The following is a 21,787-nucleotide window of genomic DNA, read 5'->3' as shown; positions in this document are numbered from 1 at the left end:
CTGAAAGACACAAACGATTTGTGCAGCCTGTGATGAACATAAGATATTATACTTTATGTTTGTGGCAGTAATGGTATTAAAAACCCAGGTTTAAAATACATACAGGCAATATTTCTGCTAAAGCTGTAATTAAGGTGCCAGAAAAGAGAGAGGCATCATTCATTCCAACCACTTACTTGGTGACCGGTAAAGGGCTAATGGAACATTTTGTTTGTATTTTGGATAATTCTTTGGAGTACGGATAATTTATGAGGGAATTAGTTCAAGCTATGCAGGTCATGGAACTTAATGGGATACAGATGATGTAATTAATGGGAGGAGCCAGGCCTGTCTGTAGGTTTGCAATCTGGTGTAAGGTTTTAAGTTGAGCTGCAGTTTGCCTTAGGATTTGAGCCTGACAAGACAGAAGTGTACTAGATCTGCTCTTGAAAGTGTCTCTCGTTGAAGGTATCTACACTGATAAACAAGTAATCTGTTTTGTGAACTTTATAAATGACTGTATTGGGTTGCTTAATTGGAATTAGCAGCAGGAGTAGATAGTAAGCTCATGTTTTTCTTTTTATTCAAGAACTCTTTAACTGATAACCGTAAAGTTATTTCTTTTATGTTAATGTTGTTAGTGCTGTATTTAAATTAAAGTTTGTTTGAATATAAAAGATACCCATTAGTCAGAGCCATCATTCCTGCGGTGACAAATCCTTTCCTCACCGTTTTACAAATAGACAAACTGTTTGGGGTTCCTTTCCGGTATCCTAACAAAAGTTGGGGTCTGGTCCAGTATCCTAACAAGCCATGTTCTTTTATAACATTGAGGGAATTAATCAAGAGGATAAACTTGCTCTTTTAAATTAATGCTCTTACCCTTTAAAAGTAAAAGTTAAACCCTCTCACAGGAATGCAACAAAGAGTTGCCCCTGTTCAGATCACTGAATGAACAAAAGATTCTCAAGGCTGAATTAGGCTGGCCATCCCCTATCAGTTTTGATTAATATGTATATTCTTCAGGCATGCTGGGATAGTGTTGGTTGGGGAACATGTCTGTTCAAGTAGTCTTTTGAATGTTGACGCCAAGTCCTTATTAACTACTTATAACTGTATACAAATAAAGAACTCAGTTATCGGCCTGCGAGTTATCGCCATCCTAGGTTTTTAAATTTCATGGGATGTGAGCATCGCAGTCTGTGCCAGCATTAATTTCCCATCCCTAATTGCCCTTGACGGGACATTTAAGAGTCAACCACATTGCTATGGACCTGAGGTCACGTGTAGGCCAGACGGGCACAGATTTCCTTCCCTAAAGGACATTAGTGAACCAGATGGGGTTTTACGACAATCGACAATGGTTTCATGGTCATCATTAGACTTTTAATCCCAGATTGTTATTCAATTCAAATTGCACCATCTGCCGTGGTGGGATTTGAACCCATGTCCCCAGAGGATTACCTTGGGTCTCTGGAATACTAGCCCAGTGGCAATACCACTACACCATTGCCTCCCCTTAAACATATCTCTGGCCAACACTGACCCTAGGTCTAGGTCATGTGCCTTCTTATGTCACTGTGTGGGCAGTATTGTACTCAGCTCCACATTAACCCTATATATACCAGACCCTTTGACTACAATGAGGTGCAGAGTGGAACAGTGGAACGCTTTGGCGTCCTATTTCAGAGACGTAAGTTGGTTGTAGATGGACAAATTGTAAAGCTCCCTCTGCCAACAACATCCTCCACTTTAGAACGGTTCCCTGTTAAACTGTGATTTAGTTGAAACATTTTTTCCACTATCAATGGTGCATTTGACTGATTTTTGGTGCTGATTTGTGACAATCTAGAGAAGCCTCATCCTTGAATCACAGACTTGTACAGCAGAGACAAAGGCCATTCATCCCATTGTTCCTGCAGCTCCTTGAAGAAACATCCAGTTAATCCCACTGTGTCGATGTTTCCCCGAGTCTGCAAACTTTTTCCTTTACATGTGGAGAGGCGGTGGCATGGTGGTATTGTCACTGGACTAGTAATCTGGAGACCCAGAGTCATGCTCTGGGGACCCCGGTTCAAATCCCGCCACTGCAGATGGTGAAATTTAAATTCAATTTTTTTAAAAATCTGGAATTAAAAGGTTGTCGCAAAAAAAAACATCTGGCTCACTGATGTCCTTGAGAGAAGGAAATCTGTCATCCTTACCTGGTCTGGCCGACAAGTGACTCCAGATCCACAGCAATGTGGTTGGCTCTTAAACACCCCCTCAAGGGAAATTAGGGATGGACAATAAATGCTGGCACGGCCTGCGACGTCCAGGTCCCAGGAGCAGGTCTCTTTTGGCAATCAACTTAAATGTGGATCCTTTGATTGGAGACACTTCTGCTAAAGGAACAGTTTCCCCTGTTCATTTAGCGTGATTACATCCAACTATTCAGGATCAGGCCTGTGCAAATTTATGTCCATTCTGTGCCTGAGAGATATTCACTTTGATGGACTGCGCAGGCCGTTGTCTTTAGCAGTCCTTCAGCTGATATTTAATCTATTTTTAAAGCACGGTAGAACTGTGGTTAGCACAATTGCTTCACAGCTCCAGGGTCCCAGGTTCGATTCCCGGCTTGGGTCGCTGTCTGTGCGGAGTCTGCACGTTCTCCCCGTGTGCGCCTGTGTTTCCGCCGGGTGCTCCGGTTTCCTCCCACAGTCCAAAGATGTGCTGTTAGGTGGATTGGCCAGGCTAAATTGTCCTTAGTGTCCAAAATTGCCCTTAGTGTTGGGTGGGGTTACTGGGTAATGGGGATAGCGTGGAGGTGTGGGCTTGGGTGGGGTGCTCTTTCCAAGAGCCGGTGCAGACTCGATGGGCCGAATGGCCTCCTTCTGCACTGTAAATTCTATGGTTCTATGATTCTATTTGTAGGGAAACAACAATGTCTGCGTTCCTGAGTAAGGACTCTAGAACATGGCGTAGATTAATTTGTAATTTAAGAGATTTTATTTGAATCTCCAACACTGAACAGACACTCTCCAGAAAACGCTGGCTGAATGTTTCCTAATCCTACATTCAGCTTCAATTTAGGCTGATACTCCAGTCCCATACTGAGGGAGTGCTGCAGCATGAAAGGTGCCGGGGTTCTGATGAAACGTTAAACCTCTCAAGCGAAAATTTAAAAATCCCACGGCACCATTTAAACAACAGCAGGCCAGTCCCTGGTTTCCTGACCAACAAGTAGCCCTCATCCGGCATCACGCAAAAGAATGATCTGATTTGCCCCATTGCTGTTTGTGCGACCTTACTGTGTATTTCAATTGTCTTGTCAGGTTTGCCTACATGGCGGCAATTATCGCATTTAATTGGTCGTTAAGCAATTTGGATGTGATGGGTGCAGCATTACTCGGCACGGTAGCACAGTGGTTAGAACTATTGCTTCACAGCGCCAGCGTCCCAGGTTCGATTCCTGGCTTGGGTCACTGTCTGTGCGGAGTCTGCATGTTCTCCCCGTCTCTGCATGGGTTTTCTCCAGGTGCTCCGGTTTCCCCCCAGAAGTCCTGAAAGACGTGTTTGTTAGGTGAATTGGACATTCTGAATTCTCCCTCAGTGTACCCGAACAGGAGTATTGGCGACTCGGGGATTTTCACAGTAACTTCATCATAGTGTTAATGTCAGCCTACTTGTGACAATAATAAAGATTACTACAAATCTGTTTGCAATATAACTGTACCCATGGGGTCACAGATGCTTTAGCACCCCTCTGGGTTACTCACTGATGGAGGCCAAACACTCGGGATCTGCACAATCGCAGGGTTGTAAAGTAACCTCAAATTGGCCTCTAATTTCCCCTTCATTGTTAAGCAATAAGAAAGTAAAACATCTAGTGATGGGTTTGCCTTTAATGCAGGAATGAGAAGGGCTGCAGGCTGTTTCCTAATCATTTCTTAACGACCCATTTAGTAGGCGTTGTTCAAGCCTGTCACAGCGGTTGCCACAAGTTTTTGTTTCACCCCTGCAAAACGGGATATTGGGAAACCTTTCAGAAACCAACACACCCACAGACAAACTGGGAATACTAAATCAATAAAACCTTTTGCCTCATGACGAAAAACACCTTTGCAGAACGGTATGAATTTGCTTAATTGCGGGCACGCTTATAGCTAATGAAGATTCTGTGGAGCTTCTTGGAATGGAAGTAGGTCCACTCATAATTTTAAAAGATGCATAATCCAAGTTGAAAAGGGACTAGTGAACATTAAAAATGTCTTTTTGATATTATTCCCAAATTTGGCACATCACTTACACGTAATTATTAAGAGGGACTGACTTATCCCCCACAACAATGTAGACATAAATGTGTGAGAGTACGAAACAGACATCAACAGTGAACTCAGGCTTTGCTGCTTAAATCCTCCTAGACGCACTCACTTCCTGGCTCGTGGTACTTCTTTGCATATGGCACACCGATATAACTCTTTGCCTTTTCCAAGAATTTCAGGCGTAACTGCCAGGTGTGATGTGGATCCTTTACCTGTCTGCCGATGTTTAATTGTATTCTTTTCAAATTCCATAGTTCCTCCTGCAATCAGGGCAAGGAAGAATTATTTGTCCAATTCAATTAGTCCAACGTTTGGAAGTCTTTTTGTTGACCCCTTATTTGTAGACTATGACAACAATAAACATTTCTAATTGGCTGAGATTGTGAATCTCTTTGTACTTATTAAACCCTTTTTAAATTTTTCATCTGACGTTATAATGATTGGTGTATTGCTCACGCAATTTTTAATTCCCATGCCGAACAGTTTTTGTGTGCTCGGAGACTGAGGGAGAGGGAGGCACGTTGCTGCAGTGGTTAGCACTGCTGCCTCACAGTGCCTGGGACCCAGGTTCAATTCCCCCCTTGAGTCACTGTCTGTGTGGAGTTTGTATGTTCTCCCCTTGTCTCCTCCAGGTGCTCCGGTTTCCTCCCACAATCCAAAGATATGCGGGTTAGGTGGATTGGCCATGCCAAATTGTCCCTTGTGTGCAGGTTAGGCTACGGGGTTACAGAGATAGGGTGGGGTGGACGGAGGAGTGTAAATGATTAGCTCATTCAGGCTTGATGGGCCGAATGGCCTCCTTCTGCACTGCAGGGATTCGATGACCTGATTCTATGAGAAGAGGAAGGGATAGAATACTGTACAAAGGAAATTGTTATAACCTGCCTGCTTACCACTGGCTGGGGACTAAATGGCAATCCGACAATCCTTAGGGAGTATGAGCTTCCCCAATGAGGGGGCGGAGAAATCATTAGCAGGTCCTGCATAAAAAAATCTGGACAGGGAGTTACTGCTGCTGTTGTATATATATGTTATTGTAAATGAAGGCTTCTTTCTGTTCTACAAACTCGTGCTGGAATCTTCGTGGCCCTCCCAAAAGAAATAAATCTTGCAACAACAACTTTTATTTATATAGCCTCTTTCACTTAATGAAATGTCACAAGGTGCTTCACGAAAGCATTATGAAACAAAATATGACAACATAAGCCACATAAGGAGATATTAAGTCAAATGACCAAAAGCTTGATTAAAGAAGTAGGTTTCTGGAGTGTCTTAAAGGAGAAATAAAGGTTGGGAGGCAGAGGGAATTCCAGAGCCTGGCATCAGCAGCTGACCCACCAATAATGGAGCAATTAAAACCAGGGCGATCCAGAAACCAGAATTCGAGGAGCACAGATATTTTAGAGCTTCTGGAGCTGGAGGAGAATAGAGATAGGCAGAAATTAGGCCATTGGGTAATTGGAGGAGAATTTTAAAATCAAAATAGTGCTCAACTGGGAGGCAATGTAGGTCAACGAGCACAGGGATGATTGATGAGTTGGGCTTGTTTCGAGTTACAACAGGAGCGAGTTTTGGATGGCCTCGACTTTGTGGAGAGGAGAGTGTGTGTGACGAGCCAGAGGAGTGTTGGAACAGCTCTGCTTAAAGGTGACAAAGGCATGATGAAAGGCATGAAACATAATTTCAGCCACTGGGTTCTTTGCATTGTGCTGTTATGTAGTTATTTTATCCGACTGACCTTGATGCAGTCCTAACATTTCTCCCTCAGGTTATGGATTGGTTTAGTCATCGTATCTGACAACACCCACAGTCAGGTTTGCAGGTCTGTTCCAGTCCAATACAGTAACAATAGTGCACTAAACAAGGGGCATATCAATCGCTAGTAGCTAGACTGTCATTAAGTTGACACGACTCCACAATTTTAGGCTGTCAAACCGAAACGGTTGCTATAGAATCAGCTTATCTCCACCAAACATAGTCGCTTTATATGCATCATTAAAACCTGTGAGAACCACATAGTTAAACAGCTCCACTACAGGATTCATTTTCTGCACGCTCTCCGCCCCCTCCAGAGTCACTAAGTTTTTATTAAAATGAAGAAATGTGATGCACTATCAATTACGACGAGACGAGAGTCGAGAGTAATCGAGGCTTTATTAAGCAGCGGCTACCGAAATGGCAGCAGCTCGGTGAGCACACACATTTATGCTCCACCTACTGGGCGGAGCCAGCAGGCAGGGATCTACCCCCGTACCTGTAGTACAGGAGCCTTACCGTATTACCTCTAATACAACTATTATGCAAACAGTGGTGACTGCCACATTCACCCCCTGTTAAAAAAGAGCCCAGCGGGGGTGGTGGAAAATTTTTACAGGTTTGTGAGGATTTAAAGGTTACAGTCTGGTGAAAATTTACAAATTTAGCCGGTCGGGTGCCTTGATCCTCCACTGTGAGTGCCTCGGTCCCGGTGGTGATGCAGGCACCGACTTGGTCGCCTGTGACTCCGGGAGCGTGTTGTCCTCATCTTCATCCCCGGGTGGAACCAGTGGGAGGACGGATCGTCCTGGGGCAGGGGCTGTAGTGAGGTGCACTGGGGGGAGGGTGGGTGGCGCCAGGGCAATCGGGGGGGGGGGGGGCGGGGGGGCGGTGTCGGGTGGTGTTGGGCCGTGGGTGGGGATCCAGCTGGTGCCAGGTCCCTGAGGGAGACTGTGTCCTGGCAGCCGTCGAGGTACGCCACATAGTCGCTTTATATGCAACATTAAAACCTGTGAGAACCACACAGTTAAACAGTTAAACATGCAGCAGTTGTACCCTTTCGACCAACGGGTCCGCCTTGTGGAGCCGCGTGTGTTTGCGGAGGAGGACGAGTCCTGGAGCAGCCAGCCACGTTGGGAGCGAAACCCCGGAGATGGACTTCCGAGGGACGGCAAGGAGACGTTCATGGGGGGTTTCATTTGTCGCAGCGCAGAGTAGCGATCGGATGGAGTGGAACGCGTCGGGGAGGACCTCCTGCCAGCGAGAGACCGGGAGATTTTTAGACCGCAGGGCCAGCAGGATGGCCATCCAGACCGTCCCGTTCTCCCTCTCCACCTGCCCATTTCCCCGGGGGTTGTAGCTGGTCATCCTGCTCGAGGCAATGCCCTTGCTGAGCAGAAACTGACGCAGCTCATTACTCATAAAGAAGGATCCCCAGTCGCTGTGGACATAAGCGGGGAAACCGAACAGGGCGAAGATGCTATAAGGGCTTTAATGACCGTGGCAGACGTCATATCGGGACATGGGATGGCGAAGTGGGATCTGGAGTATTCATCGACCATGTTCAGGAAGTACGTGTTTTGGTTGGTGGAGGGGAGGGGCCCTTTGAAGTCCATGCTGAGGCATTCAAAGGGGGGAGAGGCCTTCACCAGGTGCGCTCGGTCTGGCCGGTAGAAGTGTGGTTTGCACCCTGCGCAGACCTAGCAGTCTCTGGTGACAGCCCTGACCTCCGCAATGGAGTAGGGTAGGTTGCGGGACTTTGTGAAGTGAAAGAACCGGGTGACCCCTGGGTGACAGAGACCATCGTGTAGGGCCCGGAGTCGGTCCACTTGTGCGCTGGCACTTGTGAGCACTCGGGATAGGGCATCGGGGGGCTCATTGAGCTTCCCCCCGGGGCGATACAAAATCTCGTAATTGTAGGGGTAGAGCTCGATCCTCCACCTTAAGATTTTATCATTTTTGATCTTGCTCCGCTGTGTATTATTAAACATGAAGGCAACCGACCGTTGGTCAGTGAGGAGAGTGAATCTTCTGCCGGCCAGGTAATGCCTCCAATGCCGCACAGCTTTTACGATGGCTTGGGCCTCCTTTTCGACAGAGGAGTGACGAATTCCGGAGGCATAGAGGGTGCGGGCAAAAGAATGCCACGGGTCTGCCTGCCTGGTTGAGGGTGGCGGCCAGAGCGACATCTGATGCATCGCTCTCGACCTGATAGGGGAGGGTCTCGTCGACCGCGTGCATCGTGGCCTGGCGTTGTCTGCCTTGATACGGTTGAAGGCCTGGCGAGCCTCAGCCGTCAGGGGAAAAACTGTGGAGTTGATGAGTGGGCGGGCCTTGTCCGCATAGTTAGGGAGTCACTGGGCATAATAGGAGAAAAGCCCTGGGCATCGTTTCAGGGCCTTGGGGCAGTGGGGGAGTGGGAGTTCCATGTGGGGGCGCATGCGGTTGGGGTTGGGCCCTAGAACTCCATTTTCCACAACATAGCCAAGGATGGCTAAGCGGTTGGTGCGGAACACGCACTTTTCCTTATTGTACATGAGGTTCAGGAGTTTGGCGGTGTGGAGAAATTTGAAAAGGTTAGCGTCATGGTCCTGCTGGTCATGGCCGCAGATGGTGACGTTATCTAGGTACGGGAAGGTGGCCCGCAGCCTATACCGGTCAACCATTCGGTCCATCTCACGTTGGAAGACTGAGACCCCATTAGTGACGCCAAAGGGAACCCTAAGGAAGTGGTAAAGGCGGCCGTCTGCTTCGAACGCAGTGTATGGGCGGTCCGCCTTGCGGATGGGGAGCTGGTGGTAGGCAGATTTCAGGTCCACTGTAGAAAAGACCTGGTACTGTGCAATCTGATTGACCATACCAGATATGCGTGGGAGGGGGTACGCGTCGAGCTGCGTGTACCGATTGATGGTCTGACTGTAGTCAATGACCATCCTGTGTTTCTCCCCAGTCTTTACTACTACCACTTGGGCTCTCTAGGGGCTGTTGCTGGCCTCGATGATGCCTTCCCGCAGCAGCCGCTGGACCTCTGACCTGATGAAGGTCCTGTCCTGGGCACTGTACCGTCTGTTCCTCGTGGCGACGGGTTTGCAATCCTGGGTGAGATTTGCAAACAGGAAAGGTAGGTCGACCTTAAGGGTCGTGAGGCCGCAAACGGTGCGGGGTGGTAGGGTTCCGCCGAATTTTAGAGTTGGTGTACCACGAGGGAGCAACGCCTTACCGTAGAGGGGTGGATGGGCGGAGCCAGCAGGCAGGGATCTACCCCCGTACCTGTAGTACAGGAGCCTTACCGTATTGCATCTAATACAACTATTATACAAACAGTGGTGACTACCACATTATGTATCCTGTATCTAAATGTCTCACGGTAAAGGTAAAGAAAATGAAATGAAATGAAAATGAAATGAAATGAAAATCGCTTATTGTCACGAGTAGGCTTCAATGAAGTTACTGCGAAAAGCCCCTAGTCACCACATTCCGGCGCCTGTTCGGGGAGGCTGGTACGGGAATTGAACCGTGCTGCTGGCCTGCCTTGGTCTGCTTTAAAAGCCAGCGATTTAGCCCAGTGTGCTAAACCAGCCCCTGTAAAGAAAACAGCACTGTTCATTTCAATGGGTTTGGAGTCAGCTCTGTTTTGCCATGAAATCTCAGTTAGCAACAGTTTAATTTTGAAAATGCAAATACCTCCAAGCTTTCATACAAACACAGAACATCCTCAAGATTTAATGCTACTTTGGTGAGTTTATCGCTGTTACTAGTAGCGCTGCAATGCTGCAGCAAAACATGACTCATGCAGCAACTCATGCTGCCTGGAATATGCCGGTTCGTACACCTCTGGCTGTGAGCAAGCTTCAGGACATCTTCATCGAACATTCTAACGTGTTTCACAGATAAAATATGATTCCAAGCCATTAAGGGATATTGGAGCAGAAGAGTAGGTTCTAAGGAGCATTTTAAAGGAGAAGAGAGAGCCAGGGGTCGAGAGGCACAGAGATTTAGACAGAGAATTCCAAACCTTGGAGTCTTAAGCAGCTGACATGCAAGAGACCAGAATTGGAGGAGAGCAGAGATTTCGGGAAAGTGTCGGGTTAGAAGAGGTTACAGGCACAGGGAGAGGTGCGGCCTGGAGGGATTTGAAATCAAGATGAGAATTTTAAAATCAAAGCATTGCAGGAGGCAATGTGGGTCAACGAACACAGGGGCGACGAGTGAGCACATGGGCGATTTCGAATGGGTCCCTGTATGAATTAGGATATGGGCAGTAAAGTTTTACATGAGCTCAGGTTTACAGGGAATGGTAGGTGGGAGATCAGGAGTCTCCAGGGTCCCAGGTTCGATTCCCGGCGTGGGTCACTGTCTGTGCGGAGTTTGCACGTTCTCCCCGTGTGTGCGTGGGCTTCCTCCGGGTGCTCCGGTTTCCTCCCACAGTCCAAAAATGTGCAGGTTAGGTGGATTGGCCGTGCTAAATTGCCCTTAGTGTCCAAAAAAGGTTAGGTGGGGTTACTGAGTTACGGGGATAGGGTGGAGGTGTGGGCTGAAGTAGGTTGCTCTTTCCAAGGGCCGGTGTATACTCGATAGGCCGAATGGCCTCCTTCTGCACTGTAAATTCTATGAAGAGAGTCTGGAGATAACAAAGACATGGTTGAGGGTAGGTTCTGTCCAAGCAGCTTCTGGTCCCAGCGGTCAGGTCTCTGACACTGAGTCTGGCTCTGGGGCTCAGAAGGGAAGGGGGGAAAATAGAAAAGCAATAGTAGTAGGAGATTCAATGGTTAGGGGAATCGATAGGAGATTCTGTGGTCGCGAGCGAGACTCCCGGAAGGTATGTTGCCTCCCGGGTGCCAGGGCCAGGGATGTCTCGGATCGTGTCTTCAGGATCCTTAAGGGGGAGGGGGAGCAGCCAGAAGTCGTGGTGCACATTGGTACCAACGACGTAGGTAGGAAAAGGGGTGTGGAGGTAATAAACGAGTTCAGGGAGTTAGGCTGGAAGTTAAAAGCCAGGACAGACAGAGTTGTCATCTCTGATTTGTTGCCGGTGCCACGTGATAGCGAGGCTAGGAATAGGGAGAGAGTGCAGCTGAACACGTGGCTGCAGGAATGGTGTAGGAGGGAGGGCTTCAGGTATTTGGATAATTGGAGCGCATTCTGGGGAAGGTGGAACCTGTACAAGCAGGACGGGTTGCATCTGAACCAGAGGGGCACCAATATCCTGGGAGGGAGGTTTTATAGTACTCTTCGGGAGGGTTTAAACTAATTTGGCAGGGGAATGGGAACCGGATTTGTAGTCCAGCAACGAAGGTAGCCGTTATTCAGGACGCCAAAGCGTGTAGTGAGGCAGTGGGGAAGGGAACACTGACAAAGGAGAGTACTTGCAGGCACGGAGATGGGTTGAAGTGTGTATACTTCAACGCAAGAAGCATCAGGAATAAGGTGGGTGAACTTAAGGCATGGATCGGTACTTGGGATTACGATCTGGTGGCCATCACGGAAACTTGGATAGAAGTGGGGCAGAAATGGTTGTTGGAGGTCCCTGGTTATAGATGTTTCAATATGATATGGGGGGGGGAGGTAAAAGAGGTGGGGGGGGGGGGGTGGCATTGTTAATTTGAGATAGTATAACAGCTGCAGAAAGGCAGTTCGAGGAGTATCTGCCTACTGAGGTAGTATGGGTTGAAGTCAGAAATAGGAAAGGAGCAGTCACCTTGTTAGGAGTTTTCTATAGGCCCCCCAATAGTAGCAGAGATGTGGAGGAACAGATTGGGAAACAGATTTTGGAAAGGTGCAGAAGTCACAGGATAGTAGTAGTAGTCATGGGTGACTTCAACTTCCCAAACATTGAGTGGAAACTCTTTAGATCAAATAGTTTGGATGGGGTGATGTTTGTGCAGTGTGCCCAGGAAGCTTTTCTAACACAGTATGTAGACTGTCCGACCAGAGGGGAGGCAATATTGGATTTGGTACTTGGTAATGAACCAGGGCAAGTGATAGATTTGTTAGTGGGGGAGCATTTTGGAGATAGTGACCACAATTCTGTGACTTTCACTTTAGTAATGGAGAGGGATAGGTGCATGCAACAGGGCAAGGTTTACAATTTGGGGAAGAGTAAATACGATGTTGTCAGACAAGAATTGAAGTGCATAAGTTGGAAACATAGGCTGTCAGGGAAGGACACAAGTGAAATGTGGAACTTGTTCAAGGAACAGGTACTACGTGTCCTTGATATGTATGTCTCTATCAGGCAGGGAAGAGATGGTCGAGTGAGGGAGCCATGGTTGACAAGAGAGGTTGAATGTCTTGTTAAGAGGAAAAAGGAGACTTATGTAAGGCTGAGGAAACAAGGTTCAGACAGGGCGCTGGAGGGATACAAGATAGCCAGGAGAGAACTGAAGAAAGGGATTAGGAGAGCTAAGAGAGGGCATGAACAATCTTTGACGGGTAGGATCAAGGAAAACCCCAAGGCCTTTTACACACATGTGAGAAATATGAGAATGACTAGAGCGAGGGTAGGTCCAATCAAAGACAGTAGCGGGAGATTGTGTATTGAGTCTGAAGAGATAGGAAAGGTCTTGAACGAGTACTTTTCTTCTGCATTTACAAATGAGAGGGGCCATATTGTTGGAGAGGACACTGTGAAACAGACTGGTAAGCTCGAGGAAATACTTGTTAGGAAGGAAGATGTGTTGGGCATTTTGAAAAACTTGAGGATAGACAAGTCCCCCAGGCCTGACGGGATATATCCAAGGATTCTATGGGAAGCAAGAGATGAAATTGCAGAGCCGTTGGCAATGATCTTTTCGTCCTCACTGTCAACAGGGGTGGTACCAGGGGATTGGAAAGTGGTGAATGTCATGCCCCTGTTCAAAAAAGGGACTAGGGATAACCCTGGGAATTACAGGCCAGTTAGTCTTACTTCGGTGGTAGGCAAAGTAATGGAAAGGGTACTGAAGGATAGGATTTCTGAAATCTGGAAAGACACTGCTTGATTAGGGACAGTCAGCACGGATTTGTGAGGGGTAGGTCTTGCCTTACAAGTCTTATTGAATTCTTTGAGGAGGTGACCAAGCATGTGGATGAAGGTAAAGCAGTGGATGTAGTCTACATGGATTTTAGTAAGGTATTTGATAAGGTTCCCCATGGTAGGCTTATGCAGAAAGTAAGGAGGCATGGGATAGTGGGAAATTTGGCCAGTTGGGTAACGAACTGGCTAACCGATAGAAGTCAGAGAGTGGTGGTGGATGGCAAATATTCAGCCTGGATCCCAGTTACCAATGGCGTACCGCAGGGATCAGTTCTGGGTCCTCTGCTGTTTGTGATTTTCATTAATGACTTGGATGAGGGAGTTGAAGGGTGGGTCAGTAAATTTGAAGACGATACGAAGATTGGTGGAGTTGTGGATAGTGAGGAGGGCTGTTGTCGGCTGCAAAGAGACATAGATAGGATGCAGAGCTGGGCTGAGAAGTGGCAGATGGAGTTTAACCCTGAAAAGTGTGAGGTTGTCCATTTTGGAAGGACAAATATGAATGCGGAATACAGGGTTAATGGTAGAGTTCTTGGCAATGTGGAGGAGCAGAGAGATCTTGGGGTCCATGTTCATACATCTTTGAAAGTTGCCACTCAAGTGGATAGAGCTGTGAAGAAGGCCTATGGTGTGCGAGCGTTCATTAACAGAGGGATTGAATTTAAGAGACGTGAGGTGATGATGCAGCTGTACAAAACTTTGGTAAGGCCACATTTGGAGTACTGTGTACAGTTCTGGTCGTCTCATTTTAGGAAGGATGTGGAAGCTTTGGAAAAGGTGCAAAGGAGATTTACCAGGATGTTGCCTGGAATGGAGAGTAGGTCTTACGAGGAAAGGTTGAGGGTGCTAGGCCTTTTCTCATTAGAACAGAGAAGGATGAGGGGCGACTTGATAGAGGTTTATAAGATGATCAGGGGAATAGATAGAGTAGACAGTCAGAGACTTTTTCCCCAGGTGGAACAAAGCATTAGAAGGGGACATCGATTTAAGGTGAATGGTGGAAGATATAGGGGGGATGTCAGAGGTAGGTTCATTACCCAGAGAGTAGTGGGGGCATGGAATGCACTACCTGTGGAAGTAGTTGAGTCAGAAACATTAGGGACCTTCAAGCAGCTATTGGATAGGTACATGGATTACGGTAGAATGATATAGTGTCGATTAATTTGTTCTTAGGGGCAACACGGTAGCATTGTGGATAGCACAATTGCTTCACAGAGCCAGGGTTCCAGGTTCGATTCCGGCTTGGGTCACTGTCTGTGCGGAGTCTGCACATCCTCCCCGTGTGTGCGTGGGTTTCCTCCGGGTGCTCCGGTTTCCTCCCACAGTCCAAAGATGTGCAGGTTAGGTGGATTGGCCATGATAAATTGCCCTTAGTGTCCAAAATTGCCCTTAGTGTTGGGTGGAGGTGTTGGCCTTGGGTAGGGTGCTCTTTCCAAGAGCCGGTGCAGACTCAATGGGCCGAATGGCCTCCTTCTGCCCTGTAAATTCAATGATAATCTATGATTAATCTAGGACAAAGGTTCGGCACAACATCGTGGGCCGAAGGGCCTGTTCTGTGCTGTATTTTTCTATGTTCTAAAATACTCAAACTTTGAAAAGGAATTTTCCTTATTCATCTTCTTGACTCTCTCTGAGTGTACCTGGGTGAAACTGTGAGCAAGTGACCTGCCTGTTCACACATGACACGTCATGGCAGCTGAATTCAAGAGTGAAGTTACACTACTACTAAGAGTTTTATTATCCTTTCAATCTTTCCTCCCTGCACAGCAGTTGCATTGGCAGCGCAATTGTCTGGCAAAGGTTAGGGACTAAATGTGAAGTATAGTGAGTGCAAACACCTGTCCATCTACTTTATGTTGCAGTATCCTACAAAATAAAATATGGAATTCTTTTAACTTATCAAGTAGAGGTTTAAAAGGCTTATTCCCATGTATTTGTTTTGAGGTCCACCTTAAAGAGAGAATCATTGCAATAAGATCCTTGTTTATACTCCACATCACAACTTGTCAACATGAAGCTACAAACTGCAACACAGCCAATGTTTTCACATATGTGGGTGGGCTTACAGAGAGGTTTTAGCCCAGCAGCATCTCACAGTGCTATCAAAACCTTTTTACAAGTCAGTGACCTTTCAGGCCACACACAGTTAGAATATCGAGATAGATTCAACAAAAGAAAGTGCCTAGATCAATCAGAGCACATAGCTTATTCACGCAAACACCTGTGATCTGCCGTTTGATGTGAATGGTTGAATATCTGACATCAGTCTGTACATTATACTTTTCCAACTATTTCACTTTCTCTTATTGCTGATAAGATATACCACAGTAAAGGGGCATTTAGTCTGAGGGTGAGCCTCTGCTGAGGAAATATCCTCACTAATAAGCCTAAGTTTACTGAGTTCTGAAAGGTCTGACTGGGATGGATAGAGAAGTTAATTATGGATTTGGATACGGACATGATACTGATGTGGAATAATACTCCTTTCTTAAAACGCTGGGAGCTAAATAGATAGCATTCCATAAGTGATAAAAAAATTGGATATGGTGGATTCATATCCTATCTGCTACAAGAGAAAGGAACAGAGGATCACAGAATCTCACAGTGCAGAAAGGTATCATTCAGCCTGTCATACTCTTTGAAAGAGCTGCCCAATTTTATTCTAAATCTCTGCCTTTCCCCCCTTTGCCTGAAAATAAATCCGCTTTAAAGCAGAATATTCCAGATTCTAACAAACTTCAAAGTCAAAAATGTTTTCCTCCTAGTTCTTCTGCCAATTATTTTTAATCTCCGATTTCTGGTTACCAACCCACTCACCAGCAAAAGCATCAACTGATGTATCAAGAAAAAATGTAAAAGGCCTCGCTAAACTCCGAAGGAAATTGAACACCTCATACGCTTGGTCAATCTTATACAAACAATGCGAAAAAGTGCAAAAGTAGAAAGAAATAAAAACGTGAAGAAGAACCTACAAGGTGTCAGTGCATGAGGGCTTCAATGTAGAGCTGTACCGTGCCTAAGCAAGGTGTCTACTGCATGAGTGTCGGTGAGACCCAGAGTTCACTCCAATTGGGAGACAGCAAGCCACAGGCGAGAGACAAACTCGGTCGCAGCATTGTTGAAAGCGTAAGGGCATGGACGTAAATGACTGAGGCTACCACAAAGAATATAACAAAGAGATGGCACACATTGAGTTTGTGTAACACAGTGCAAGGGGTTTACCTACAAGATGCTGATCAAACAGGGCACAATGGCGAAATCCACAAAAAGCCCACGAAACGTTCCGATGATGCCATTGTGTAACACGTGACATTAAACCAGTCAATGGTGTTACTCTGATACATAACAATGATCCATAACTGGCCTATAATTGGCAAAGGGCATGGGAGGGATTACCAAGAGAATATAAAGATGCCTTGACAGCTCATTGCATTCATTCAGCAGAAACCAGCATTAGTCTCTGCTGTGATGATCTCTCTCTCTCTTAATCAGACCGTTAACTATTGCTGTTGGAGGTCAGAAAAGAACAATGCTATTTGAATGAGGTATTGAGCGGCATTCAGTATCCTTGAATTGACTCCAGAGAAGATTCAATGTCTTCAGGGGCCGAATGGGAGCAAACTGGTAAGGCAAAAAGAAAGAGAACAGACAAGTCAAATTAAGTGGGGCATGCCCCTTCGTATCAAAAAAATTGACAAAAATGTTCACATATTGCATCTTCTTCAGTGCTTTAAGGACCGTCTTTTAATACTTCTATTACACGAGTAGAGATGGCAGTCTGAGATCTAATATCCGGGCTAAATTGCTGGCTTTTAAAGCAGACCAAGGCAGGCCAGCAGCACGGTTCGATTCCCGTACCAACCTCCCCGAACAGGCGCCGGAATGTGGCGACTAGGGGCTTTTCACAGTAACTTCATTGAAGCCTACTTGTGGCAATAAGCAATTTTCTTTCTTTCTTTTCTTTGATGCCCTTTGGAGCTGGGAATTGTGCATATGGAGGGCAGGCAGACTAATGCAAAGAGGAAAAGAAAATAATGGACAAAGAAAATCCATGTCTACAAGTGTCTTCAAACAACGGAGGAGAATGTTTACAACATATGGACTCACTGCAGTGACTGGAAACAGCAGGCAAACATCGGATCATGCTACAACATAACAAGAGATAAAGGTTTCAGTTTTAAAGATTCCAAAACTGTGTCACGACACCCTGGGCTAGTCACCCTGGCGGAGGTCAATTCCAGCCCCACATGAGCCGGAGGTGAAATTAGAATTTTATTTGAAATACCCAATGTTCTTGGTTGAGCCCAATAAACTGCAGCCACCAGGTTTGTACCGGTAACGCAAGTGATCTTTTATTATGTAAAGTGTAATTAAATGGGCAGAAAGTGTGACTGATTATCTAATGCTCCTTTCCCAACCTCTACTTTCTAACTAGCCCAACTCTCTATACACACACACACACAAACAACACAGAGGGGAATGGCTGGTGGAAAGGGAAAGGCAACCTTAATAAAAAAATAAAAGGATAAAGATCTTCGACACAGTGGGATGACTTCTAGTTAGTGTCTTTCTGAAGTTCAGGCTTTTGTCTTGATACTTCTTCCTTCTAGGTTTGAGATGGTTTTCTCTGGCAAGGTTGTCTATCTCCTCGGCAGACTCAGCATGGTTCCAGGCTCACAGCTGAGGACGTGCTTAGCACTCACTGCTTTCGGAACAATAAAGCAGTTCTATCACTTCAGCACGCAGGAGAGAGAGAGAGAGACAGACAGAGAGAGAGAGAGGTCCTTTCGCTTCAAGGGTCTAAATGTTTCTCCCTCCAAACCTAGTTCCTAAGATCTATGCAGGCACGGTAGCATAGTGGTTAGCACTGTTGCGTCACAGCGCCACGGAACCAGGTTCGATTCTCTGCTTGGGTCAGTGTCAGTGTGGAGTCGGCACGTTCTCCCCGTGTCTGCGTGGGTTTCCTCCGGGTGCTCCGGTTTCCTCCCACAAGTTCCAAAAGATGAGCTGTTAGGTGAATTGGATTCTGATTTCTCCCTCAGTGTACTCCCTCCGAACAGGCGCCGGAGAGTGGCGACGTGGGGATTTTCACAGTAACTTCATTGCAGTGTTATTGTAAGCCTACTTGTGCCAGGAGATACAGAAGTCAGGGCCTCCCGGGCAGGAGATACAGAAGTCTGGGCCTCCCGGGCAGGAGATACAGAAGTCTGGGCCTCCCGGGCAGGAGATACAGAAGTCTGGGCCTCCCGGGCAGGAGATACAGAAGTCTGAGAACACGCACGAACAGACTCAAAATCAGCTTCTTCCCCGCTGTTACCAGACTCCTAAACGACCCTCTTATGGACTGACCTCATTAACACTACACCCTGTATGCTTCATCCGATGTCGGTGCTTTTGTAGTTACATTGCATGCCTTGTGTGGCCCTATTATGTATTTTCTTTTCTTCCCTTTTCTTCCCATGTACTTAATGATCTGTTGAGCTGCTCGCAGAAAAATACTTTTCACTGTACCTCGGTACACGTGACAATAAATAAATCCAATCCAACAATAAAAATCATTTATTTATTTATTTACTCGGTTCTGGAGGGGCCTGCCAAGCAGGCTGCTTCACCTTCGAGTCTTCTGCTTAAAGGTGCATTCCGATTATGAGTCCACGGACCAAAATAATACAATAGCATAAAAGAAATGGGATCAAAGGAAATTAACAGGAAGGATTCTTACACACCACCCCCTTAGAGAGATGAAACATCATTGTAAGGATGTTTCACCAAAAGGCATGCGACACAATCCTCAAAACACACATCCATTCATCTTTCCTTTCCCACTACATAAGTTCTCCCAATTCATTTGTCTGCCACTTCTCAAATACCTGTGACAATGCATCCATAATAATATTGTCCTTTCCAGGATTATGCACAATTTTCACATTGAAAGGTTGCAACAATAAATTCCAATGGAACAATCTTGCATACTGTGTTTTAATATTTTCCATAACGCAAGTGGATTATGGTCAGTATAGACTCGGCTTTGCTTTTATCATAAACTTCAAAATGCTGAAGGACTGGAAGCAATGCTAAGGTTTCCTTTTCAATGGTTGAGTACATTCTTTGGCACAGACTTGGCTTCTTTACAAAGTATCCCACCAGCCTCTCTACTCCTGACTCTTCATTCAGTCGTAACACTGCCCCCCCCCCCCTTCCGGGTCACTGGCATTGATGGACATTTTAAAGGGTTTGGAAATTCGCTGGGCAATATGGCCCTCAATTTCTCAAAAGGTGTCTGGCATTCTGCGGAGCCTAGCATTTTTGCTGGTTTCTGCAATACCAGAGGTACCGCTATGGGACGAAAGTTAAGTACACATTTTCGATAGAACCTGCACATGCCTAGGAACCTCATAATCTCCCATTTTCTTTTGGAAACAGGGAAATCTAGTAAAGCCCTCAGCTTGGCTGTTCTGGGTACCACTTGCCTCTGTCCCACAACGTAGGTCACTTTGGCTTTGGCAAACTCGCTCTTGGCCAAATTGATAACTAAGTTGACTACCTGCAGATGCTCAAATAACTCCTCCAATTGTCCTACATGCTCCCTCCATGTGTTACTGTAAACTACCAGGTCGTCCAAATAGACCACTGTTTGGCGCCACTACTTGATGTATGAGTCGTTGAAATGTGGCTGGTGCGTTTTTAAATCCCAACGGCATCACTTTACACTGATACAATCACTTTGAAGTCACAAAGGCAGGTATCTTGTTAACCTTGGGCGTTAAAGGAACCTGCCAATACCCTTTAACAAATCGGGTTTCATGATGCATGAGGCACTGCCTATACTATTGAAACATTCCTCTAACCTGGGAATTGGATGCAAATCCCTTTTGGTAATGGCATTGACCTTCCGGTAGTCTATCCAGAACCAAGTTGCCCCATCCGGCTTGGGTACTAACACAACCGGTGAACTCCAGCATGGCGGCACAGTGGCACTGTACGGCTGCCTCACAGCACCAGGGACCCGGGTTCAATTCCGGCCTTGGGTGACTGTGTGTGTGGAGTTTGCACTTTCTCCCCGTGTCTGCGTGGGTTTCTTCCGGGTGCTCCGATTTTCCCCCACAGTCCAAAGAAGGGCAAGTTAGGTGCATTGGCCATGAGTAGGTTAGGTGGGGTTATTGGATTATTGGGTTACGGGGATAGAGCAGAGGAGTGGGCTTAGGTAGGGTGCTCTTTTAGAGGGGCGGTGCAGACTCGATGGGCTGAATGGCCTCATTCTGCACTTAAGAATTTAGTGATTCTGACGGATTGCACAGGGTCGGGATAAATGGGTCCTTCTCTGGATGGTCAACTGTAACTAGTGAGGTGCCACAGCAGTCAGTCCTCGGACCTCAACTGTTTACAATCTACATAAATGATCTGCAAGCTAGGACAGAGTGTAACATACCAAAATTTTCAGATGATACTAAAATAGGTGGGAAAGCAGTCAGTGAAGAGCAGGTAAAAGGCGCAATTCTCCCAAAGAATTTCTACGTTATTTGTGGCAGGTTTTACAGGGGGTTTCCTGCTGGCTCTGCCGCTGAGTTCCACATCGCTATTCAATGGCACTTAGTCACTTATTTGGTCCCTGGGGAGTTTCTCATCGGTTTCGCCCACACACTGATTTTTATTTTAGTACTGGGGAGCTGAACCCAGAGATCAGGCTGCCATTTTGAAAGGGTGTCCGATCTCTGAGTGAGCTTGTGGGACCCCCCACCCATCGGCAATGTCACCCCCCCACACATATGAACACTACCCCACCCCCCCCAAGTGAGGACACCCCACTATAGGTCCCTGGGGGTTCCCCCTCTTCAGGCCCCCAAGTCCCCTTACAGCACCCACTCCCTTCTTGGACCCCCCACCCATCAACCCCCAACTTCCCAGAGGCCCCTACTTACCTGCTCTGCACTCCTCCATCCTTCAAACCCCCCTCCACTCTCATTTCATGGGATGGCCCCCCCCGCCCTGACCTTTAACAGTGTCACCCTGGCCCTCGGGCACCTTTGCACTGCCATCAGTGATCCTGTCAGCTTGGCAGTGCCATCTGGGCACCTTGGCAGTGCCAGCTGGGCAGTGCCAACGTGCCCACATTCAAGGGGAGGGCCAGGGGGCCACCCTGCACTTACCCTGCCCACACAGGTGTCTCCGATGGCCCGCGAGAGTCTCCGGGTGCCGTTCCACCTGGTCCACATTTGTGTGGACCAGTGCTGAATGGCGGCCAGCAGTGGCCTCGCTGGGAATGCTGTGGATACTGCTTTGCTGTTCGATACCTGGTAAGTTCGCTTAAGCTGGTTTTAGACCAGCTTCAGCGCGTGTCGTTTGGTCATGCCCATTTCAGATCCGGATGCCTCACAGGACTTGGGTGAATCCTGCGATGCCGGGAGTCCATGAAAGGGTTGTCCTGGCATTCACCGGCCACACTGTGCTCAAGGGAGAGCGCAACGCGGCCGGTGAATCATACCCAAAGTGTTTACGAACAGATATAAATAGGCTGAAAGATTGGGCCAAAATTTGGCAGCTGGAGTTTAATGTGGAAGTCATCCATTTTGGCAAAAAAAATTGAAAGGCAAATTATTATCTGAATGGAAAGGGCAGGGGGATCATGGTGTACTTGTTCGTGAAACACAGAAAGTCTGTATGCGGGTACATCATGTAATTAAAAAGGCAAATGGAATGTTAGCGTTTATTGCAAAAGCACGGGAATATAAAAGTA

The 21,787-nt window shown here is 46.8% G+C and overlaps 1 protein-coding gene across 1 annotated transcript in view; it reads right to left on the bottom strand.

The window, feature by feature from the left end:
• LOC140392592 (protein polyglycylase TTLL10-like) overlaps positions 1–4,538 on the bottom strand; it is a 185,823-nt gene extending 181,285 nt beyond the window's left edge. Inside the window, exon 1 of the mRNA XM_072477989.1 lies at positions 4,393–4,538. The gene's annotated coding sequence lies outside the window, so the exon portion shown is untranslated. The remainder of the gene's footprint in view (positions 1–4,392) is intronic.
• Between the last annotated feature and the right edge of the window lie 17,249 nt (positions 4,539–21,787).

The sequence above is a fragment of the Scyliorhinus torazame genome, chromosome 16, assembly GCF_047496885.1.
Source record: "Scyliorhinus torazame isolate Kashiwa2021f chromosome 16, sScyTor2.1, whole genome shotgun sequence".
Taxonomy (NCBI): Eukaryota; Metazoa; Chordata; class Chondrichthyes; order Carcharhiniformes; family Scyliorhinidae; genus Scyliorhinus; species Scyliorhinus torazame.
The sequence above is the reverse complement of the archived record's forward strand: the minus strand, read 5'-3'. Positions and strand labels throughout refer to the sequence as shown.